Below are 16234 nucleotides of genomic sequence, written 5' to 3' on the forward strand. Positions count from 1 at the left end.
GTATAGCTTCTGGCGACGCAAGTTAGAAGGTTAAAACACGTAGTTATACACGATACTCGTAGAGTGAAAGTATATACTACACTCTTTGAAAAGTATGTAACAGGTAGTTTCCGACCATTTAAAGTATATCTATGCTCTACCGAGTTTGTTAGCCGAAAAGAGTTTGGCACGAGCAATAGTGGGAATAAAATAGTTTCATATAATTTATGCCACCTATGTAGAATTTACGACGCAACCTAACAAAATGATGTTTCCCAGGATGCGCATCTCTCCACGGTACATTTTTATACTAATATTATAATATTATCTTTTAAGCTACGCACAAAAATATTACAAATAAAATTCTTCTTCAGTTCAGATTTTATAAAAACTAAATTCAGAGGGTAAGTGAAAAGTGCAATTGTGTGGACCAAAATTTCAATTATTTTAGACCAACCGCATAATTATTTTCCATTGGTGTGCCTTGTCCTGCCAATCAGTTTAAACTTTTCCATCACCTTACGTTTAAGATTCTCTGGTTAAGAAGCTTTTTTCCTGAATTTCCAGTTCTGTTAAATTCATTGTGAGTCAAAGCGGAAAATCGGCGTCCTATCTGGCTTTAAACTAATGCTGGGGGCAGTCCATTGACAGCCAACCTCCTTGCCCACCCCATACCTTGTAATGACGACATTCACATGCTGCAACAACACTGGCAGTAAACGCGGGCACTTAAATAAATCATAGTGCACGCGGTTTGGCCGAAGGAAATATCGAGTTATTCTAAAGAGGAACTCCTGGTGATGAAGATTTAAAATTTATATAGTATTTTAAATTAATGTTTGTCAAGCCCAAAATATCAGCTTGGTGCCATATTAACTCGGATTTCAGGAAACTTGAGTAATTTTGAATTATACCTAATATGGGCTTAACTTTTTATCCTTGTAGAGGCCTTCTCTTCCCCTGCGTATTCTGGGGCCAACATTCACATGCGGAAAAACATACTCCATCACTGTATGCTGACATCGTTCACATCAAATAAATATCATATTAATTTCCCTTTTCCTTTTCTTTTCAGAATTGGCGAATATATTCTATATATCAGTCCGATGACAAGATCCCTACGCCGAGCTTGTGCTAAGCCCAAAGTATGTGCCAAGCAAAAAGCCAAGAAAGCTTGTGCCAAGGTGAAGTGCACCAAACTTGGACCAATCACGAGTAATTGCTACTTTAATTTCGTGAGGTCCTACCGGAAAAAGCATTGAGACGTAAACCCACAAGAGTTGATATCAAAGGCGGCAAAAGCGTGGAGAATGCTGAAGACTTAAAGCGATTCAGTCAGATCGAAAAGAATGCCATAAGAATCTGGAACAAACACAGTGAATTGCCAAGCGATCTGTTGGAGGAGGAGGAGCACGAATAGATTGCCTTTAATCGGTATCATCATCCTTATAATTTGTTGTTTGTTTGTTCGAGTTTTCCGACCCGTTACTCAGCTAGTGTAAAAACGAACGCGAAATTTTATTACTTTTTTCTGATATCTATAGATATTAAGAAATAACATGGAAAAAATTTAAAAATTTGTCCAAAGCGTGGGTGTGATTAGTTTGCCGACTTTAGAGCGTTAAAATGGGCGTGGCAAAAAGTTTTTTGACAAATCGTTAGAAATTTATATATCGACACTTTTTACCAAAATAAGCCGACGAGAAGTATTGAATATTTGAAAATAATAATAGATAATAATAATAATAATAGAGTGCCATTTCTTTTCTACTCACTTTGGACCTTGCGACACCAAAAAGTTATTAAAAAATAAGGGTTGGCCATCCCAATTTTTTTTATTATATTCGGTATATAAGATAGTTATTTTGTAATAAATAGTGCGGATATATATATAGTCGAACCAAAAAACAAAAAGTGTTCTACTTATACGAGAGCTAGGGCATGACTTCTGTTTGCTCTGTAGTTGTATTAGCATTATGTATTATAGCATTATCAGTATTTGGTTTCAAACGTTGGGATACCAAATACGGTATAAACTAATTTATTAGCTTCTGTTAAAAATTGTATAAGTCGAGCTTTGAAAATGGTAATGTATTTGGGGATCTTAAAAAAAAAACAGCTGATAGTTGGGAAGCCGGTAAAAACTCGCATCCTTAAATTAAAGGACATAAAGATCGCGGCGCGTGATGCCTTTGTGATCGTTAACTTCGTGTTTCGAAACAAGAAAAATGACTTCGACATACCAGATAAGTTATTGCTGCTGTATCTGGGCCAGAGAAGTCGTACGATGTCGTCCTGGACACCGTCAACTGACTAAGGTGCGTCCGCCTTCCCCGAAGCTACCACTACCGATCGGTGTCGGATACGGAGTGACTAATAGCTGACAGTCGCCCGCCTTATATAGCTCCTGGCTGGGCTTAGTGTGGCCGCCGTCTGCGTGGCATTTGCCTATATTAGTGTGGCCCGCCTGCTTTGTCCAGTGTGACCCACCGACCGATCTTACTGGCGCACTCGCTTAAAAAAATAATAGGAGAGCCTTTTGTAAATAGTTACCTAATTTGATAGTGAGAATTTACTGCGCGACCGGAGTAGCAAATAGGGCTTCACAATGTTTTTGTTTAAAGAGGAGCTCAATGCTGACGACTAAAAATCGGACAGGTGGACCCGATGACGGACGCACAGCTATAATTTGATTAATGTCTGTTGAAATTAATACGAGAATACATTTTTGTTTTTGAAATTCCCATACAAAGAACTTGCAACAAACGCCTGAACTTTTAACTTCGTAAATACCACATGTAAGAACACTAATTTTGTAAATGAAAAGCAAAGAACTTAGCTTAGCTTAGACTCGCTTAAATGCCTATATGTGGCCAGTTCAAAAATTATTTAATTTAATATACGCAACATGCAAATTTCAAAGCGGACTATCGATACCTATTTTTAAAAACACCCCACAAAATCCATATCAATTGGAAACATATATGTATCGATATGAGCAGCAGAACTCCGATGGCGATAGCAACTCGCACAGATGATTTTTGGATACAGCACTTGGAACGCCGTTTACCCCAATAATAAATCACACAGATTGGAAAATGAAAGGAATATAGTGATCAAAGTCACCGTGTATGGTGACTCTTCAACCATCCAGTTAACTTTGCACATCAAGCAGCCCGAGAATTTGCAATCGAAACGAGAAACTTCATCTCAGTCGGATTAGCCCATAACATACATATGTTGGTTGTACTGTTGAATCCGGCTCCAAAATGGATCGCAAAGAAGCTGTTTTGAAGGACCAAGCGGTACGTGAAGAGCTCTCTCCAACGGTTGTCAAACCATCAGAGACTTTATTGGCCAGCAATGGTTGCCAGCCAGCTTCAAGTGCAACCAAAGGCAAGAAGCACAAAAAAAAGTCCTTGTGCTGGTTCAAGACAACCCAGGTTCATCTGGCAATAAACAGCAACGTCACAACTCTACGGCTAAAACCTCCAATTCTTAAATAACGAGTAATGGTCTTCAGGGCATGCAACCAGCTGGAGATGCTCCCGCAATCTCCCAGTGGATCCAGTCAAGGAACCATGCCACACATGCTTCTGTAAGCAATAAATCGGAAGAGACAGCTGGTGGATCTCAATCGCGGGTGCAATCGAATATTGCATCCATATCCTCGCCAGCGATGAAAGCAACTATTAACGCAGCTGTACCCACACCAGCAGAACGCGCAGAGCGGAGTCACCTGCGCCGGAATCGCAAGTGGATACTAAGCAAGGACGTTAATAAAGATGCCGTGGTGCTGGTGAGCAGCGGAGGAGACCACCGCCGCCGACGATGGCCAAACAGAGAGAAGACTCACCCGACGAGAATCAAACCCTTTTCACATTTTCGCCAACCGGTACCGGTGGCCTGGCATATGCTCTTCTTTAAAATTCTCCTCCTCGCTATCCTCATCCATCACTAGTTGGCCATTTAATGAGGTAAACTTAATGACCGGCAAAATTTTGCGCTGCTGATTGCTTTCATTCATTAGCTTCTGGGTGAGATTAGCGATATCCTTACGGTTCTTAGTTACTGTGAGCATGTCAAACCAATTGCTCAGCTCCCCAATGGGCAGTGTATAGTTGATGAAGGGTTTTGTAAAGAATTGCTCCACATACTGCAGCAGATAGAGGCCGCAATCTGTGAGATTCTGCTGTTGCGGCACCTCATAGAGTAGAGAGGGCATATTATCCTTGTTGAAGATATGCGCCAGCGCATTCGCATACTTTGCCTTGTATCACAGGTGAGATAATCCCGCAATATGGCAATCGCTCGATGTCGTCAGGTGACCGCCAACGAATCGAAAATAAGAATAAATGGCTGTGTTTAGCTATTGAGTTTTTTAAAAGCTTTTGTGAATAATAAATAGCCGAGGAAAGTTTGTTTATTTTACTTTACTGTTTATTTCGCGAATTGTTTACAGCAGCTAGGCCCGACAAAGAGCTATATCGAATGCACAAGTTTAGTCTCTTCCGACAGACGAAGAAGTGGCAATTGGCGGGACAGACAGCCGAAATGCAGCGCCCAAGCTTAACGTAGGTAGATAACAAAAAGAACAAGGAATGAGCGCCGTACAGATAAATGCGTGCGAGAACAGCGGTTTGCCCTTTGGGCATCGCAACTGCTACCACTGACTACTTCGGCTTACAATATTAAAAAGTATGAGATTAGTCTACTGCACAGTTTTGGCGGCTGCATGACCCAACATCCTCCCCCCGTTGGAAGATTGGATTCCAACAGAGTCCTCAATGGGAAGCAGACACAGCTTGTTCACTGCCCGCCTTATTACTCCAGACGCGGTCCTCAATTCTGCAACTCGAGCGACGCCGTCTCTGCCAGGAATCTACTGCATGTCCTCGCCAAAGGCCATCTCATTGGGGGTAGATTCTCGTCCTTAACAAGAACGACGTTGTCCACGGCTACGCCAGGCTTTGGGGTGCGCCACTTGGAGCGCTGCTGGAGCAACGTCAAGTACTCTTCCTTCCATCGCGACCAAAATATTTGCTGAAGAAAGGAGATGCGTTGCCAAGAGTCAAGCCGATTATAGTTAAGGCCCGTTATATCTGGCTCGTCAAACGACGAAGGCGGACCACCATTGAGAAAAGGCGCCGTTGAGAAATCCGAAGTGACAGACCGAATCGCAATTCCTACAGAGAATCCATCAGTCGCGAAATTGGTATCCCCGATTACAGTGACGGAGCCGGACGACCTCCACCTCTTAAGTTGCAGTTGATTTGCAAGCCGAGAGGTGACCAAGTGCAGTTGAGAGCCAGAATCTAACAAGGCCCTGCAGGGAACGAACAGTCCTGACCGATTCTGACACTAGAACGGTTGCAGTGGCTATTCAAAAATCATCTGTGCGAGTTGCTATCGCCATCGGAGTTCTGCTGCTCATATCGATACATATATGTTTCCAATTGATATGGATTTTGTGGGTTGTTTTTAAAAATATGTATCGATAGTCCGCTTTGAAATTTGAATGTTGGGAATATTGAAAATAAATAATATTTGAACTGACCATTTGATCATTTACAAAATTAGTATTCTTACAATATGGTATTTACGAAGTTAAAAGTTCAGCCGTTTGTTGCAAGTTCTATGTCTGGATTTTTCAAAAACAAAAATGTATTCTCGTATTAATTTCAGCATTTTGCAAATACAAGTACAGACATTAATCAAATTATAGTTGTGCGTCCGTTATCGGGTCCACTTGTCCGATTTTTAGTCGTCAGCGTTGTATTGTATTTGAACACATTTGTTCAATTCTTTGCTAATTTCCCGTAAATGTGCAAACGACAGTTACCGCCAGTTACCGTATAAAAAAAACTCGAATTAATACCGAGGTTGTCCTATTTGTGAAACTGGGGTGTAGACACTCACTTTTAATCACTTTAATCACTAATCACTTTTTAATCAACTTTTAATCACTTTTGAATGCCCTAATTACTTCTCCTTGGTTTTCTCTGAAATCCTCACCAAATATTAACTTTGGTTTAAGAAATAAATCAGTCAAAATAATATTTTCGTCAGGAACCGTAATACAATTTCAATTCGGTGATTCAAGAAAACTGATAATAGTAGGGGAGCCGGGTGAACCCCGCCCCGTTACTTTGAACGACATAAAGAACGCAGCGTACTAGAGGGATGCATAACACTATTCTCCAGTATCGATTCGTTTTACTGCGTATTCAGAATACATGCCATTCAGTTGGTCGCGTTCTCTTTGCGTTCACTTCGTATGTATTCGGACTAACAGGCGTCCGATCGAAATAAACTAACTGAATGTGTTCTAAGAATGAATGAAGCGAATGAATTTTCAATGGTAATTCAGAGTACTCTGAATTCTTCATGTTGTAATTGGGTAAAATGAGTTCGGACAGCGCGGAGGTTAGTCAAAGTTTGTGTTTTATTATGTTTATTTGTATTATTATTTGCGTGTATGTCTTATTTAATAATATTGTAGCATTTGTTTAATATAAATTATTTAGCGATCTTGTCAAATTGTGTTGTCAATTATAAATATTTTAAATATAATAGTAATAAAAATAATAGAATCGTTTGTATAGCTAATGTCTGGCGACGCAAGTTAGAAGGTTAAAACACGTAGTTATACAAGTTAACACGGGCCAACGAGCAAGACCAGTTGGCTCAGTGCACGAAATTTAATACCATTACGTTAAAGTGCTGACGCCAGCATCGGGCCGGAAACCCGTGCGCAGCCGGCAAACACAGCATATTTGCGTGGCCGCTGCGAGTCTTTTGTTAGCTGTAAGATTCATTTTTTATATTCAGTTTATGTTTTACTTTAATAAAGAGCGGTTGCTCGTCTACATTATCACTCCGACTGTTCGTCGCAAAACATACTTGTATTAATTACTCTACCAGACCACAAGGCTGGTAGTTAAAAGAGGAAAGTTCCTCTCAACCTAATATATTGGACAGCAGCGAGGGATCCCCCTGCCACCCCCAATATGAATATCTGGCGCCCAACCAGTGGTAGAAATCACTACCACCACCCACACAGCTACTTAATTTGCGGCAAAGCAAAAGACAGCGGCGCGGGAAAAGTGAAGGGAATTAGTGACAAAATAACACACACACCAAAAACAAAAAATTATGTGAGTGGGAACCGATGCTAAACGCATTTTAAGTCTGTGAATATTTAAAAAAAATATATAATAATAAAAGAATTATTAACAAAAACAAAAATCGTATAATTGTCTTTTATAACGGCGCATACGTTCGCTTTTCATTTATTGTTGTTGTTTTGTGTTTCCATTCAGTTCAAGCGCGACATTCGACGCTGCAGCCTTTGTCTTTAGTTGTTGTTTGTTTGGCTTTGGTCAACTGCTGCCCACACAGGCAGCTTTTGCATACCTAAGCGAATTTCTCAGGAATAGGAATAGTACACCATACTCCACGGACTCAGAGTCCGATTGTGAAAATCAGCCTTCCCCTCTAAGACGTGCAACCGCGAATTCCCCTACAATGGCGATAGACCCAGAACAACTCAAAGCTGTAATACAGGCAGTGGTAGCCAATACTTTAGCGGACGAGGCTGCCAGAAACGAGCTCGCACAAAATGAAATGCGTCAAAAAATTGAGGATCTGGCCAGCCAGTTGGCAGCAACACGGGTCGCGCCCACCGCAGCAGTGGCCCCCGCAATCAAGGCTTACCTACCCGTAGACATAACTAGTAGCGTACCATGTGACAGGACTTTAGACGCCGTTAAATATTTGCCGGAATTCTCGGGGTCACAGGAATCATATGTTTCGTGGCGACAAGCGGCGGTTGCTGCGTATCGCATATTTAGAGATTACGACGGCACCTCTCGCCATTACGAGGCAGTGACAATTATTAGGAACAAAATTAGGGGCGCGGCCAATAGCGTTTTATCCTCGTTTGGCACCGTACTGAATTTCGATGCCATTATAAATCGGCTCGATTTCACGTACAGTGACAAACGCCCAATGCATGTCATTGAGCAGGACATGAGCACTTTAAGACAGGCAAACAACATGACCCTGTTGGAGTATTATGATGAGGTTGAGAAAAAACTCACCTTACTCACAAATAAAGCCCATATGTCTCACGAGCCATCGGCGGCTAAGATATTGTGCGAAAAATTCCGAGAGGACGCCTTGCGTGTTTTCATCTCGGGACTTAAACGCAACCTCACTGACGTGCTTTTCGCGGCAAAGCCGAAAGACATGCCGTCAGCCTTGGCCTTAGCGCAAGAAGTGGAATCTAACCACGAGAGGTACGTTTTCGCAGCTAGTTTCGCAAGAAGTCAAGAAGACAAAGATCGCAAACCTGCTGCAAAAGCGCAGGGTCGTCAACTCGACAAGTACGACCGCCATGACCCACAACCTAGTAATACCAAAAACCCGTATTTTAATAGGCAGCATAGGGCACAGGTCCACGCCGACCCGCAAGGTACCAAAAATTACAAAGACGACGGCCCACCGGAGCCTATGGAGGTCGATCCCTCACTTTCTAAGTTGATGCAGCCGACCCAGGCAAATACCTACCGGAACAGACGACCAGCCACCTCCGAGCGCACAGGCGCCGTGAGGAAACAACAAAAAGTTAACTTTATTACGCAGAATGCGGAAGAAAAGACAGGAGCATATGCCGCCGCCGCCGCCAAAGCGGAATCGAAAATAGACGACGATGCCATTACCGAGTATGACTCTGACTACCTCAATTTTTTAGGGGTAAATCCCTGTTACCCGTCATCAGACGAAGAGTAGCAGGGGTACCAATGAAATTCCTCTTAGACACCGGCGCATCAAAAAATTTCATCCGGCCTCGCAAAGAGCTAAAGGGTGTCTGCCCGGTGGACTCCCCTTTCGAAATTCATTCAATTCACGGCACCACCATCGTTACAAAAAAATGCTTCGTCTCGATTTTTAATTTGAAAGCGACTTTTTTCATTCTACCAGATCTTACAACATTCGACGGTATAATCGGGGCCGACCTGTTAACACAGGCCGGTGCATCACTTTGCCTCGCCTCCGCCCAACTCAAATGGGGTCAGGAAGTTGAGAAGATTTCATTCCATAAATGCACTGACGTCAACTTCACTAACGTGGAGTGCGCAGATGCACCACCTTTGGTGAAGAAGGCATTTCTAGGGATGATAAGGAGCCGAAAAAACGCCTTCGCAGATCCCAACGAGGCCCTGCCATATAACACATCGGTAGTGGCCACGATTAGGACTACTAGCGAAGAACCCATTTACGCTAAATTATATCCATACCCCATGGGGGCAGCAGATTTCGTCAACAACGAAATCCAAAACCTGCTTAAAAATGGTATAATTCAAAAGTCGGTGTCTCCGTATAACAACCCAATATGGGTGGTTGATAAAAAAGGAACCGACGAGGCCGGCAATCAAAATAGACGATTAGTCATAGACTTTCGTAAGCTAAACGAAAGAACTATCCCAGACGAATACCCTATGCCAGATATCTCCATGATACTGAGCAACTTGGGCAAGGCCAAATTCTTCACGACATTGGACCTCAAGTCAGGGTATCACCAGATCATCTTAGCGGAAAATGACCGCGAAAAAACTTCCTTCTCCGTAAGCGGGGGGAAGTACGAATTCAAGAGGCTTCCCTTTGGCTTGAGAAATGCTGCCAGCATCTTCCAGAGAGCCATTGATGACATTCTCAGAGAGCAAATCGGCAAGACTTGCTATGTCTATGTCGACGATGTAATAATCTTCTCAGAAAACGAGAATGCTCATGTCAAGCACGTGGATTGGGTTTTAAAAACCATAAGCGATGCAAATATGAGAGTCTCAGTGAAAAAGTCAAGTTTTTTTAAAAAAAGCGTAAACTTTCTTGGCTTTATAGTCACCAGTGATGGCACTACCACTGACCCAGAAAAGGTCAGGGCCATTAAAGAGTTCCCTGAACCAAAAACGGTGTTTGAGGTTAGATCATTTCTAGGTCTCGCGAGCTACTACAGATGCTTCATTAAGGACTTCGCAGCCATAGCAAGGCCTATTTCGGACATCTTAAAGGGCGAAAACGGAAGTGTAAGCAGACACAGATCGCGACACGTCCAAGTACAATTCAATGAGGCGCAAAAAAATTCTTTTGAAAAACTGCGCAACATTTTAGCATCCGAAGATGTTATGCTCCGATACCCGGATTACAAGAAGCCATTCCATCTAACGACGGATGCTTCAGCCTACGGTATTGGAGCAGTGCTTTCACAGGAAAACCGTCCTATTACAATGATCTCGAGGACATTAAAGGACAGGGAAATGAACTACGCCACAAACGAAAGGGAATTATTGGCCATCGTTTGGGCTTTGGCCAAACTGAGGCACTATTTATATGCGGTGAAAGATATAACTATCTTCACCGACCATCAACCATTGTCATTCTCGGTATCAGACTCTAACCCTAACGCAAAAATTAAAAGATGGAAGGGTCGCATCGAGGAAACGGGTGCGAAGGTGGTCTATAAACCGGGAAAAGAAAATTTGGTTGCTGATGCCCTGTCTAGGCAGCAAATCAATGCCATAGAAGAACAGGACGCAGAATCATGTGGTGCGACCATTCACAGTGAGATTTCCCTCACTCACACCATAGAAACTACGGATAAGCCCCTAAATTGCTTCCAGAACCAACTAATTCTGGAAGAGGCCCGCTTTCCGCTAAAACGCTCTTTCGTCCTCTTTCGAAATAAGAAACGACATACAATCAACTTCACTGACAAGGAATCATTACTCAATGACCTTGCGGACGCAATAGTCCCCAAGGGCGTAAACGCCCTCCATTGCGATTTGCACACGCTAGCAACGGTGCAGGACGACTTAGTCCGGAGATTCCCGACTACAAAATTCTGGCACTGCAAAAACCGTGTTACAGATATTTTTGGGGTCGAGGAGAAAAGGGAAATCATACTGGCAGAACACAATAGGGCCCACCGATCGGCCCAAGAAAATGTGAAGCAGGTTCTCACAGAATACTACTTCCCAAAAATGGCCAAACTGGCCAATGAAATTGTGCAAAACTGCAAAACATGCGCTAAAGCAAAGTATGATAGGCATCCTAAAAAGCAAGAGATTGGCGAGTCCCCGATTCCCTCTCATGTAGGAGAAATGCTACACATAGACATTTTCTCAACAGACAAAAAATATTTCCTCACTTGCATCGACAAGTTTTCGAAATTCGCCGTCGTACAGCATGTACCGTCAAGAACAATTGAGGACTTGAAACCGGCCTTGTTACAGGTCATGAATTTTTTCCCAAAGGCCAAAGTGATTTACTGCGATAACGAGCCATCGTTAAAATCGCACACGATCACGGCCATGCTTGACAACCATTTTGGCGTCAGCATCAGCGAAAGCAAAACCGCTAGCAATAAACGGTACTGCTGCACTGCCAGCAAAACAAAACGAAAACGTAAACAAAAAAGCTGGGTCGACCTGGCAGACTGGAATGGACCGCTACATTACAATAAAGCGAAAGCTCAGCCCGGAAAATTCAGATTTGGGAAACAAGCCGAAAAATACACGCGATAACTCTACCTTGATCAAAAATGTAGCCCCTGCAAATACCAACAGATTTGCCTTGCTGGTAGATACCGCTGAGGACGTGCCGCTGGGATCCGTTGATATCGAACCGAAGAAAACAAAGCCTCCGCCAATATACATCCGCGAGAAGAGCACAAGCCGTCTTGTAAATACTTTGATTGGCCTTATTGGGAAAGATAGCTTTCATATAACTCCCCTCGTAAGAGGTACTATCAACGAAATCAAACTTCAGACGAAAACGGAGGACGACTACAGAAAAGTCACAAACTATTTTACCGCACAAAAAATAGGCTTCTACACCTACCAGCTTAAAAGCAGCAAGGGCCTGCAAGTAGTCCTGAAGGGCATTGAGTCTGATGTTACGCCCGAAGAGATAACTGAGGCGCTAAAGGAAAAGGGATTTTACGCCAAAAACGTGTTCAATATCAAAAACAGAAACAGGCAGCCCCAACCACTCTTCAAGATTGAGCTTGAACCAGAAAACAAGCCTCCTAGAAAAAACGAGGTTCACCCAATTTACAAACTCCAGCTCCTTTTGCACCGTAGGATCACGGTAGAAGAGCCGCACAAACGCAACGCTCCTGTACAATGTACAAACTGCCAAGAGTATGGCCACACGAGGTCATATTGTACACTTCGCCCGGTGTGCGTAGTCTGTGGAGATCTCCACGACTCCAAACAGTGTCAAATTAACAAAGAAAATGCATGCGAGAAAAAATGTAATAACTGCGGGGGCAATCACACAGCAAACTACAGAGGCTGTCCAATCTACAAAGAGCTGAAAATCCGTCTTCACAAAAGAATGAACACGGCGCGGGCACACCAAGGATCAGCTACCCTGATACCATCAGAGACAAATCCTGAAGTAATTTTCTCGAAAGCAGCTAGTTTCGCTCCCTGGCCTACATTCAACACTAACAAGACAACATTTGCTAACGTTTTAAAATCAGGTATGACGCCTCCAACCCAAAACTCCCGAACTCCACATGAAGTGCACACAAAATTAGACACACAACAAAACTATCACCCAGCTGCGCAGCAGGAAACAAAAACTGAAGCTATGATGCAAGCCTTACAACAGAGCATGATGGAATTTATGACATTTATGAAGACCACCATTCAAGACATGATGCGTAATCAAAACCTTTTGATACAAATGCTTGTAGCCCAACAATCAAATAAATAATGGCTACCTTACGCATAGCTACGTGGAACGCCAATGGCGTCTCACAGCGCAAACTTGAGCTAGCTCAATTCCTACATGAGAAGCATATCGACGTAATGCTTCTTTCGGAAACTCATCTCACAAGCAAATACAATTTTCAAATAAGAGACTACCATTTCTACGGTACAAATCATCCCGACGGAAAAGCACACGGTGGCACCGCCATACTCATAAGGAACCGTATGAAGCACCACTTTTACAAAGAATTTGCGGAAAATCATCTTCAGGCCACATCTATCAACATTCAGCTGGATGACAACACTCTCCTTACACTAGCGGCCGTATACTGCCCCCCCCGTTTCACAGTATTAGAAGCTCAATTCCTGGATTTCTTCCAAGCACTAGGGCCACACTTCATTGCAGCAGGCGACTACAACGCTAAACATACTCACTGGGGATCGCGACTTGTGAACCCAAAAGGAAAACAGCTTTATAAGACGATAATAAAAGCCACTAATAAACTTGACCATGTTTCCCCCGGGAGTCCTACATACTGGCCATCAGACCTCAATAAGCTGCCAGACCTGATCGACTTCGCAGTTACGAAAAATATTTCCCGCAGTTTGGTTAAAGCTGAATGTCTGCCGGATCTCTCATCTGATCACTCGCCTGTACTAATTCACCTCCGCCGATACGCAGAAAACGTGAAACCACCAACCAGATTGACCTCTAGCAAAACAAACTGGCTCAGGTATAAAAAATATATAAGTTCACATATTGAGCTAAGCCCAAAACTCAATACTGAATCTGATATAGAGAGCTGCACGTGTGCATTGCAATCCATCCTTACTGCAGCAGCTCTTACTGCAACACCCAAAATAACAAATAATACAATTAATTCAAAAAAGACCAACGTACAAATCGAGCAACTCGTCCACGTAAAACGTCGCTTACGCAGAGAATGGCAATCTTCCAGATCCCCAACTGCAAAACAAAAGCTAAAAGTAGCCACACGGAAACTGGCCAACGCTCTGAAACAAGAAGAGGACGACGATCAGCGCCGATACATAGAGCAACTCACACCAACAGGCACAAAACAAAAGTCACTGTGGCGAGCCCACTCAACTCTTCGCCCACCGACTGAAACCGTTTTGCCGATAAGGAATTCATCAGGTGGCTGGGCCCGTAGTGATGAAGACAGAGCCAACACATTTGCCGCTCACCTACAAAATGTGTTCACGCCAAACCAGGCTACTAGCACATTCGCGCTACCGTCCTATCCCGTAAACCGCCATCAGCAACACACCCCAATTGTGTTTCGTCCTAAAGAAATAACTAAAATAATTAAAGACAATCTCAGCCCGAAAAAATCCCCCGGCTACGACCTTATAACACCGGAAATGATCATCCAGCTGCCACATTCTGCAGTTCGCTACATAACCAAGCTCTTTAATGCCATCACCAAACTTGGTTACTTTCCACAACGATGGAAGATGATGAAGATCATAATGATTCCAAAGCCTGGTAAGAACCACACAGTCGCTTCATCTTACAGACCAATAAGTCTACTCTCATGCATTTCGAAACTATTCGAAAAATGCCTGCTGATCCGACTTAATCAACATCTGATATACCACAATATAATCCCAGCCCACCAATTTGGATTTCGCGAAAGCCACGGAACCATTGAACAGGTGAATCGTATTACAACGGAAATAAGAACTGCATTTGAATATCGCGAATACTGTACAGCAGTATTTTTAGACGTATCCCAAGCATTCGACAAAGTCTGGCTCGACGGCCTAATGTTTAAAATTAAAATATCCCTACCCGAAAGCACACACAAACTTCTAAAGTCTTACCTCTATGACAGAAAGTTTGCAGTGCGGTGCAACACTGCCACTTCCACTGTTCATACAATTGAGGCTGGAGTCCCCCAAGGCAGCGTTCTTGGGCCAACGTTATACCTCATCTATACAGCCGACATCCCTACAAATAGTCGCTTAACGGTATCCACATTTGCCGACGATACAGCTATCCTTAGCCGTTCAAGGTCCCCTATCCAAGCTACAGCACAGTTGGCACTGTACCTCATCGACATTGAGAAGTGGCTCTCTGACTGGCGAATAAAAGTAAACGAGCAAAAATGCAAGCACGTGACGTTTACGCTAAACAGACAAGACTGTCCTCCGCTCTTGTTGAACAGCATACCACTCCCGAAAGCAGACGAGGTAACGTACCTAGGAGTACACCTAGACAGAAGACTCACATGGCGCAGGCACATTGAAGCCAAAAAAACCCAACTTAAACTCAAAGCCAACAACTTACACTGGCTCATCAACTCTGGTTCTCCGCTCAGCCTAGATCACAAGGTCTTGCTCTACAATTCTATATTGAAACCAATCTGGACCTATGGCTCACAGTTATGGGGCAATGCCAGCAACAGCAATATTGACATCATTCAGCGAGCACAATCAAAGATTCTGAGAACCATCACTGGGGCACCGTGGTACGTTCGGAGTGAAAACATCCAAAGAGACTTAAATATCCCATCAGTTACCAACGCAATCACGGAACTTAAGGAAAAATACCATAGCAAGCTTCACACGCACCCCAACCACCTAGCGCGAGGTCTAATCCAGCTCAGCAGCCGTTCCCGTCTCCGGCGAAAGGACCTACCAACCCAGCGAATAAATTATTAGGGCCGTTTAAACATAGAACAGTTGGAAAAATAATACAACTGTTCAAAAAATACTTGTTATAGTTAAGATTTTTAAACTTATTGTTAGTTCTTATACAAGAAGATTCAATAAATAAAAGCAAAGTAAAAAAAAAAAAAAAAAAAAAAAGCATCACGAATGCGCCGCCCCTTCACAGTGTGTCAAACGGGCAAGTGGAACGTTTTCACAGCACCCTACTAGAGCTCGCCAGGTGCCTAAAAATTGACAAGGGCATGAGCGACACCGTGGAGATAATTCTGTTAGCCACAACCAAATATAACAAATCAATCCATTCGGTCATCGATAAGAGGCCAGTCGACGCAGTACAAGAGTGCACGGACGACACACGAGAACGGATTGTTGACAAAATTAAGAGTGCCCAAGACGCGCTAAGGTCTAGAGAGAATGTTTCTCGGCAAAATAGAGTCTTCGAAGTGGTCGAAAAAGTTTTGGTCAAAACTAACAGAAGACTTGGCAATAAACTCACTCCCTTGTGTGAGGAAAAAGCCATACAAGCAGACCTGGGGACCACGGTCCTCATTGAAGGGAGGGTGGTCCAAAAGGACAATTTAAAATGACTCTCTCCCTTAATTTTTAATTTTTTATTATCACTACCTATTATCAGCCGTTTGGCATACTTCGATTTAGTAGATATTAGGTCCGTTGCCAAAGGCGCGACGTTGTAGTTTTAATTGGTATTAATTTAGTATTAATTGGTGATGGGTTAAACCTCGGCGAACAAGAATAAGCGACTAAAAAATACATTTCCACAG

At 43.0% G+C, this 16234-nt stretch overlaps 3 pseudogenes; 2 read left to right on the forward strand and 1 right to left on the reverse strand.

Annotated features, from left to right (window-relative positions):
* Positions 1 to 1085: 1085 nt before the first annotated feature.
* CR46166 lies at positions 1086 to 1351 on the forward strand (annotated as a pseudogene).
* Positions 1352 to 3290: 1939 nt separating this feature from the next.
* Positions 3291 to 3891, forward strand: CR46167 (annotated as a pseudogene).
* A 40-nt stretch (positions 3892 to 3931) lies between these two features.
* Positions 3932 to 4341, reverse strand: CR46168 (annotated as a pseudogene).
* Between the last annotated feature and the right edge of the window lie 11893 nt (positions 4342 to 16234).

This window comes from Drosophila melanogaster, chromosome Y (assembly GCF_000001215.4).
Source record: "Drosophila melanogaster chromosome Y".
NCBI classification, from domain to species: Eukaryota; Metazoa; Arthropoda; class Insecta; order Diptera; family Drosophilidae; genus Drosophila; species Drosophila melanogaster.